We start from the raw sequence: 8,508 nt of genomic DNA on the forward strand, positions 1-8,508 counted from the left end.
ATAACTAATATCGCACATTTAAATAGCAATTAACGATAAAATCTCACAATTTAGACGTTAAATGCTAAAAATGCAATATACATTATTATTTTTTTTCTGATTTTCTCATTTTGTAAAACAAACTCTAATAAATACTAAATGAAAATGCGACATATTTTATATTTTTATTAATTTAAACAAATAAATATGCACAGACAAAAATACAAATAAATATACAAAAATACCTCAAAAATACAAAAATTGCACACAAAGGAAAATTGTTTTATTTTGAATTTTTGGGAGTAATTCTCATATAGGGAAAAATCACGTGCTCGCAACAATGGCTGACCGGTCAGGTAACAATAACTGACCAAGATATTGCGCTTGGGCTGTAGGAGCCCCTCCGGAGTCTGTACACACCCCCAATGAGTACCGTCGACGATAAATAAATATGGATGGCTCGGGTTGCACGCCGCAGTGGGTACTGGAATGTACCATCATATGCATTGCATTGCATTCATGTATTTGTATTTATGCTGGTGTTTAGCTGCTCAGTTCCATATGTTGCTGTATATTCGGATTGTAGCTTACTTTGTGTATTTACTGGATTTTCTTATCTTCGGACTGTAGTTACTTTTATTACTCACTAGGTCGGAGTACTCACTTTACTCCCTGCACCTTGTGTGCAGATCCAGGGCAGTCTCAGGCTTAGTAGATCCAGTTGATCAGCAGATCTAGCCTCTGGGAGTATCGAGGTAGCTACACGGCGTTCGCAGCCATTGATCTTCTCCCTCCTATCCTATCTCTTTATTTTCGCATTATCGGACTTTGGATATACCGTGTATTAGGATGATATTCTGTATTCTAGAGGCTCAGATTCGTGACACCGGGTCCTAATGAGATTATATTGTGTATTTTGTTAAAATCTTCAGTACTTTAATCTTGCTTAATTAATATTTCTTTCCGCTATTTTTGATAAATTGGGTTAAGTGTTGAATAATGGTCGGGCTTGCCTAGTAGTGTGATAGGCGCCATCACGATCGGGATTTGGGTCGTGACAAGTTGGTATAAGAGCCTAGGTTACTTGGTCTCGCGAGTCATGAGCCAGTTTAGTAGAGTCTCGCGGATCGGTACGGAGACGTCTGTACTTATCCTCGAGAGGCTGCCGAACCTTTAGGAAAACTTCACATTCTTGAATTCTTATTGTGCGTCCTTGATTCAGCTTGAAAAGAAACTTTTGAGATTCCTTCCGCGTGATCGTATGCACCAACGGGCACTCAGTATCAGATGTGTCTCGATGGCTTTTGATTCCCCGATCGAGGGGCGAGGTGTAATCTCTGTGAGTTTGAAGTTAGACCAGTCTGGAGGACTTGAGGCCAAATCTTTGCCAATGGCTTGAGCATCGAGGTGCTGATTTTGTGAGCAAGTGTTTTGAACTCATATGTTCATTATTGTCCTTGTTAGCCGGAATGGCGATTGGATATCCACGTGATGAGTATGTTAGTGTTGCGAGGTGTATTTGTACGACTTGGTAGTGGCGAAAAAGCCTACTGGATAGTAGATGAACTGTTAAGTTATTCGTTTCTTATTGTGATTTGTTGAGTAGCCCGAGTTATGGGCGCGTGAAGAATATTTTTCGTGTCTCCTAGTTAGATAAGTCTGGGAGCTGAGATCGCTTCCGTAAATGTATTATGACGAAATCGTTGAGTCAAGGAGACCACCTTGAAGGTCGAAAATATTAAAGGAAGAATATGTTCCTACTTGGTTGAATAGCCCAATAATGGAGGGTTGAAGGGTATTTTCTATGTGTTATGATTCAAATAGGTGCAACGCATGTCCATGTATCAATTTAGATTTATGTAATTGATATGCATTGTGATGCTTTGTCAAGTTGTGGATGTGTTGTTAGGATGATTTTGGTGATTCTCTGGCAGGTGGATAGGACCAATTACAAAGGAGGCTCTGCCGAAATTTTTGAAAAATTTAGGACTTAAAAGAAAAAAAAAATTGGTCGCTTAGAGAGTGGGCTTAACTGTTGTGTGAGTAAATGCAAGAATTGTAGAAGAGTTAAAATTCCAGATGATTCGTGTTTCCACGAGCTTATGATGGAGTGAGTTTAATCTCACCATGATATTACGACAGTAATAGAGTATATGTGTTGTGATCTATGGCTTCGAGCCAAGTTGGGGAGCTTGCTGTTGATTAGCTGATTGCACGGTTTATTACCTGCGTGAATTCTGGTTATTGGCATATTGGTGGGTTATTGCAGCTACGGAAAAGGACCATGAGTGGTAATTGAGTAAATGAATTGTTGGATGCATGCTATGGTTAGCCTTATTGGCTCATGTTCAGACTTGAGGGAAGATTCATAATTTATGCCTCGTATAGGTGCAGGCTTCGAGGGAAGTGATCCCTCTAGGTGCTTTATCGAGAGGGTATTCATATGTTATAAAATTTAGTAGAGTTGGTTGCATTCGGGGCCAAGTCAGAGCTGGGTGGATCTCAATAGCGGTCCTAGTTAATTCAAGAGGTAAAGTGTGGTGCCTAATGATTTTTAGTCTATAAGTACGGTTAAGAGTCAAGCTTTTTGAAGCAGCTTATGAAGAAAGGCACAAAATGTTCTATGATGTTTTGACTTGCGGTGTAGCATTTGAGAGACATGAAATGGTCATGGTATTTGAGACAGCATGGTCTCGTGATTTAAGGTCACTCGGGGTGAGTTTGGTTGAAATAAGTTAGGTGTTAAAGGGAGATATTATTATTTCTAAGGCAATCAAGGATAAATTGGAAGGAAGTAGATTGATTAGCCATAGTTGAGTTGGTATACTGGTGTCAGTGATCGGTTCGTTCAGCGTGATCGAGTTATGCATGTGAGGCTTGTCGGCCGCAGTGATTGATGTTATTCTGAAGCATTCTTTTGTTAGGGCCTATTATGAGTAGGCGGATCCCAGAAAGTGTTATGGTGGCTTGGACAACTACTTAGAGATTGGCATATTCGACGATTATGAGGATTCGCCTGTATGCTGCTATAGTTCTCCTGAAGTGAGTTAAATGGAAAGTCTTATGTGATGAAGTATTAGCCTATCGGCGGTTCCAGAGTTGTGATGGAAATCGCGTCTATCGTATATTGGCACGTGAGGTGCAGTGAGTGGTATGGAATTTGAAGTAAGGACCAAGGTTGCAGTTTGGTCAATGACTGTGATGTCACGATCTCGGATGAGCAGTATATGAGTTTCAGTGTTTTGAGTAAGATGGGTATTGACGTCAGTATCACCTGAGGTCGGTGTTCTGTGAGAAAGGCTTTGCATCCTGGTTAGGGATTCTTGATCGCTTTTCAGCGTTAGTGCAGCCGGTGGTTTGGATGTGCAGACCCGTTAATTATTTCGGAAGATGGTGGGAGCTTGTCCCACAGGAATATTGTATAAGTGTGACATGTAGTCACTTGATTAATTAGAAATTTAAACCAAGTATGAGGATTTTGGTAATATCATCCATTTGAGAATTTATGCCTGGAGGGCACTCTGTTTATTGGGTTATGGACCTGTGAAAGATTATTGGCCTAGCTTGGCACGATCAGGATCGACTTGAGGTCGGTGGATAGATTTAAATGTGGAAGTGAGCCTTACGTCAGGCCAGTTGTGTTTATTTCAGCAATGCGCTCTTTATGGAAGGATAGTCGCAGTCTTATTTCGTGGTCAGTTAATTCATGTAAAGATATATTGCACCGTATGAGTTGTGAGACGGCTTGGTAAATTCCTTATGTGTTGAGGTTCCGCTCAGCGGTGATGTTATATGAGCAGGATGAGACTTAGATCATGTATCGCACCTCAGTTGTGCTTGAGTTTGTAGCCTATAGCGCTATATGTTTCCTTGGGAATGATATTATGCACCTTAGTGTGTTTATGACCGATATTCGGTATTTTGATGTGATGAGCTATTTAGCTCGACGTATATCTCCTTTTGTGAGTTCTATATGTGGATCGGGTGGCACACCGCCATGGGTATGTTGTTTGGATCGGGTTTTACGCCGCAATAGTGTGATGTTCAGTTCAGTACCTATATTTGCTTTTGTGTGTTCTGTTTCCCTGTTTTCTGAGGAAGTCTATGTTAGTGTGCGAGTTTAGTAGTTCCTTCTAAAGTTCGCCTTCCTTTTGTATCGCGTTCGAATTGATAGCATACTGACACATTGTGGCGTCTTGTGGGATTTTTGATTATGTCTGAGGTGGCTTATTGCCTGAGCAGTTCGTACTGGGTGAGACGAGGTTACTAGATTTGGGGTTAGTGCAAACTGATTATATGAAGTATATTATAGAGAAAAGATCATTCTTTGGTTTGGGACAAGGTAATGGAACTTGTCAGGAGTGTAGATCCAATGAATTGTTGATTCAGCAGTTGGTTGTGAATTTCGGCACATCTCTTCAGTTGTATCGGTGTTGAAAAAAAATACTAGAGCAAGACCTGTGTAGATCATGAGATGCAATGGGAGAATCAGATTTGTGGAATTTCGATTATTATGTTTAAAGAATGTTATTGTGGTTCTATGAGTAAAGTGATGCAAAGTGTGAATTCAGCAAAGTTATGCAACCATGTTTGGGTACAGCGTGTGGAGATTGATATGGTGGTCGTATGATGGAAACAGACTTGGCATGGAAATTCAGGATGTTGGAATTGGGCCTAATGGCTTATTTCCTTGAATAAATAAGTATATCTATAGAATTATCGAGTTAATGTGCTCAACGGAGTAGTGGTAGCATGGGAAGGTGAATGATATGTTAAACAAGTGATTTCAGACTACTTTAGTGTAGTTCTCAGCACGTTCGAGGACGAACGTATGTTTAAGTGGGGGAGATTGTAACGACCCGACCAGTCGTTTTGAGCTCCAGCGCGTCATTCAGAAGTTTGAGGCTATGAGCGGCTTCATCTCAGGTATATTGACTTGTGTGTATGGTCAGAATTAAAATTCAGGAAGATTGGAGTCAAATCTAAATGGAAATTCTCATTTCGAAAGCTTAAAATTGAAGAAATGAACTAGGATTGGAATTTTGAGTAAACGAACTTGGAATTGGGATCCGAAGGTTCCAACAGGTTCGTATGATGATTTCGGACTTGGGCGTATGCCCGGATCGGGTTTTGGATAACCCGGGAGCATTTTGGCGCCTATTGTGGAAGATAGCATTTTAGAAGAAATTGCATCAGTTTGGTTTAAAATGCATTTCAGTGTTATTATGTCCGTTTGGGATTCCGAGACTGGGAGTAGCTCCGTATGGTGATTCTAGATTTGGGAAAGCAATTGGAAGTGAATTCGGAGGTCCGAAGGTCATTTTGGAGCCGTTCGGCTAAAGATGGAAAATTGAAGGTTTTTGAGAAAATTTGGCCGGAAGTGGAAATTTTGATATCGGATTCGGAATGCAAATCCGAAAGTTGGGTCAAGTCTGTAATGTCGAATGTGACTTGTGTGCAAAATTTGAAGTCATTCCGGAATGATTTTGGTAAGGTTTGACACACTTAGCTCTTTTAAGGAAGCTTAAGTTGGAAAAGTCAACCGAATATTGACTTATGTGTTAGAGAGCTCGAAAGACGAATTTTATGGTTCGGATAGCTTCGTTAGATGATTTGGGACGTAGGAGTATGTCCGGAATATTTTTGTGATGACCGGTGTAGAATTAAGCTTGAATTGGCAAAGTTAGTATTTTGGCGAATTCCGGTTGATAGGTGAGATTTTGATCCGAGGGTCGGAATGGAATTCTGAGAGTTGCTGTAGCTTCGTTATGTCATTTTGGACTTGTCTGAAAAATTTGAGGTCATTCAGACTAGTTTTGACGTTTTCCGCATCGGATGTGAAAGTTAGAAGTTTCAAAGTTCATAGGCTTGAATCCGATGATGATTTGACGTTTTGATGTTATGTTGGGTGTTTCGAAGGTTGGAACAAGTTTGAATGACATTGTGGGACATGTTGATATAATTGGTTAAGGTCCCGAGGGCCTCGGATGGATTTCGTAAGGTTAACGGAATGAAATTCGGATCAAAACGAAAAAAAAGAAAGAAGAAAAGTTGTTGCAGAAGCTGTCTCTGCACAGCAAAAATGCAATCGTGTAGCATACTTCGGAGCCCTATATCTTTTGATATATAAGGAATTTTGAGATGGTTCAAAAACAAAATTTGTAGACCTTCATGTCTAATTTCCAGAAAGCTAAAGAAATCTTAGTTTGGACATCTATAGAGAATGTTACGATCGATTGAATATGACTGGTGGAGCTCGTTCTCCAGAATTTTCTGATTTCGGGGAGCCTACTTTAGAAGCTCATATCTCGGGATATATAAAGATATATATGGTGTACAACCTATCAAATTAAAGATCTTCGAGTCTAGTTTCTAAATATTCAAACCGTTTGTCATTTGGATATTTATACAAGACGTTATGAGTGTTTAAACATAAGGTGTCCGACAAGGAAAATTTTTAATAGGATGTACAACTTGTATAACACAAGTGTAAGGTACAACTCGACGAAACACGGACAGATTCTTTTAAACACGGATTTGGCTTATTTCTTTCATTTCTTTCATTTGGCTTGGATTATTTTGGAGAGAATTTCAAGGGGGATTTCATCAAGCATCAAAGGTGAGTTGTTTCTACTTATTTTCAAGTTAAATACATGGATTAGAGCTGAAAACTCAAGTAATTTATGGACAAAAATGGTGGTTTAGGGCTTGAAACTTAAGAGAATTAAATGGTGATTTGAGGGGTCAAATGAACTCCGATTTTTGTGAATTTGGTATGTATAGACTCGTGGCGAGATAAGGGTCGTATTGATGTAAAAATTTCTGAATTTCGAGACGTGGGCCCGGGGCTCGAGTTTTGCTATTTTCGTGATTTTCGATATTTTTCGAGTTTTTTCGATTGGGTTATATTCCCTTAGCCTATTGTAACGTATTCATTGTGGTTTTGACTAGATTCGACGCGCGAAGAGGTCAATTCAAGAGGAAAGGGCATTGCGGACTAGTCTACGGCCGGTTAGAGGTGAGTAATAGATGTAAATGTTGTTCTGAGGATTTGAAACCCTGGACTTTCACATCGTAACGCTATATTGAGGCATGACATGCACTCTATGGCGAGTGCGGGGTCGGATACTATTGGGGACTGTGACTTGGTCCATCCCGTGTGATGTTTATACTATACTGGTGATTGATACACATACTTCATTGATATTACTGGGCTTGATGCCATGTTTGGGGCCTTGTGCCGATTTGTAAAATCCTTTGAGGATTGATATTACTGCTTAGCATGATTTGGATAGCATTTAATTTCAGTCCAAGGTTTTAAATGTTGTTTTGCAAACTCAGCCATAATTCTAAGTGTTGAAAACTTAAATGATATTTTTAAATGTATTCCGGGCTGGGAACTTCTGTTTTGTAAATGCCCAAGGGGCTTATTATATTATTTTCTGGACTGATTATAAAGTGACTTGAAACAGTGGTAACAATGACACTGTGTGATATACTTGAAACAGTGGTAACAATGACACTGTGTGATATACTTGAAACAGTGGTAACAATGACACTGTGTGATATACTTGAAACAGTGGTAACAATGACACTGTGTGATATACTTGAAATAGTGGTAACAATGACACTGGATGATATACTTGAACAGTGGTAACAATGGCACTGTATGATATAAATTGGTCAGGTAACAATGGCTGACCGGTCAGGTAACAATGACTGACCAAGATATTGCGCTTGGGCTGTAGGAGCCCCTCCGGAGTCTGTACACACCCCCAGTGAGCGCCGTCGACGATAAATAAATATGGATGGCTCGGGCTGCACGCCGCAGTGGGTACTGGAATGTACCATCATATGCATTGCATTGCATTCATGTATTTGTATTTATACTGGTGTTTAGCTGCTCAGTTCCATATGTTGCTGTATATTCGGATTGTAGCTTACTTTGTGTATTTACTGGATTTTCTTATCTTCGGACTGTAGTTACTTTTATTACTCACTGGGTTGGAGTGCTCACTTTACTCTCTGTACCTTGTGTGCAGATCCAGGGCAATCTAAGGCTCAGTAGATCCAGTTGATCAGCAGATCCAGCCTCTGGGAGTATCGAGGTAGCTGCACAGCGTTCGCAACCATTGATCTTCTCCCTCCTATCCTATCTCTTTATTTCCGCATTATCGGACTTTGGATATACCGTGTATTAGGATGATATTCTGTATTCTAGAGGCTTAGATTCATGACACCAAGTCCTAATGAGATTATATTGTGTATTTGTTAAAATCTTCAGTACTTTAATCTTGCTTAATTAATATTTCTTTCCGCTATTTTTGATAAATTGGGTTAAGTGTTGAATAATGGTCGGGCTTGCCTAGTAGTGTGTTGGGCGCAATCACGACCGAGATTTGGGTCGTGACATCCACCCCCGAACATGATTAACCCTGGCACATACATATACGCACGTCACCTCATATATGTATCACCCCCACATGTAACAAACAATGACAAATAGGAGGGAAAATTCCCTCAACAAAA

This window comes from Nicotiana sylvestris, chromosome 4, assembly GCF_000393655.2.
Source record: "Nicotiana sylvestris chromosome 4, ASM39365v2, whole genome shotgun sequence".
In the NCBI taxonomy this organism is placed as follows: Eukaryota; Viridiplantae; Streptophyta; class Magnoliopsida; order Solanales; family Solanaceae; genus Nicotiana; species Nicotiana sylvestris.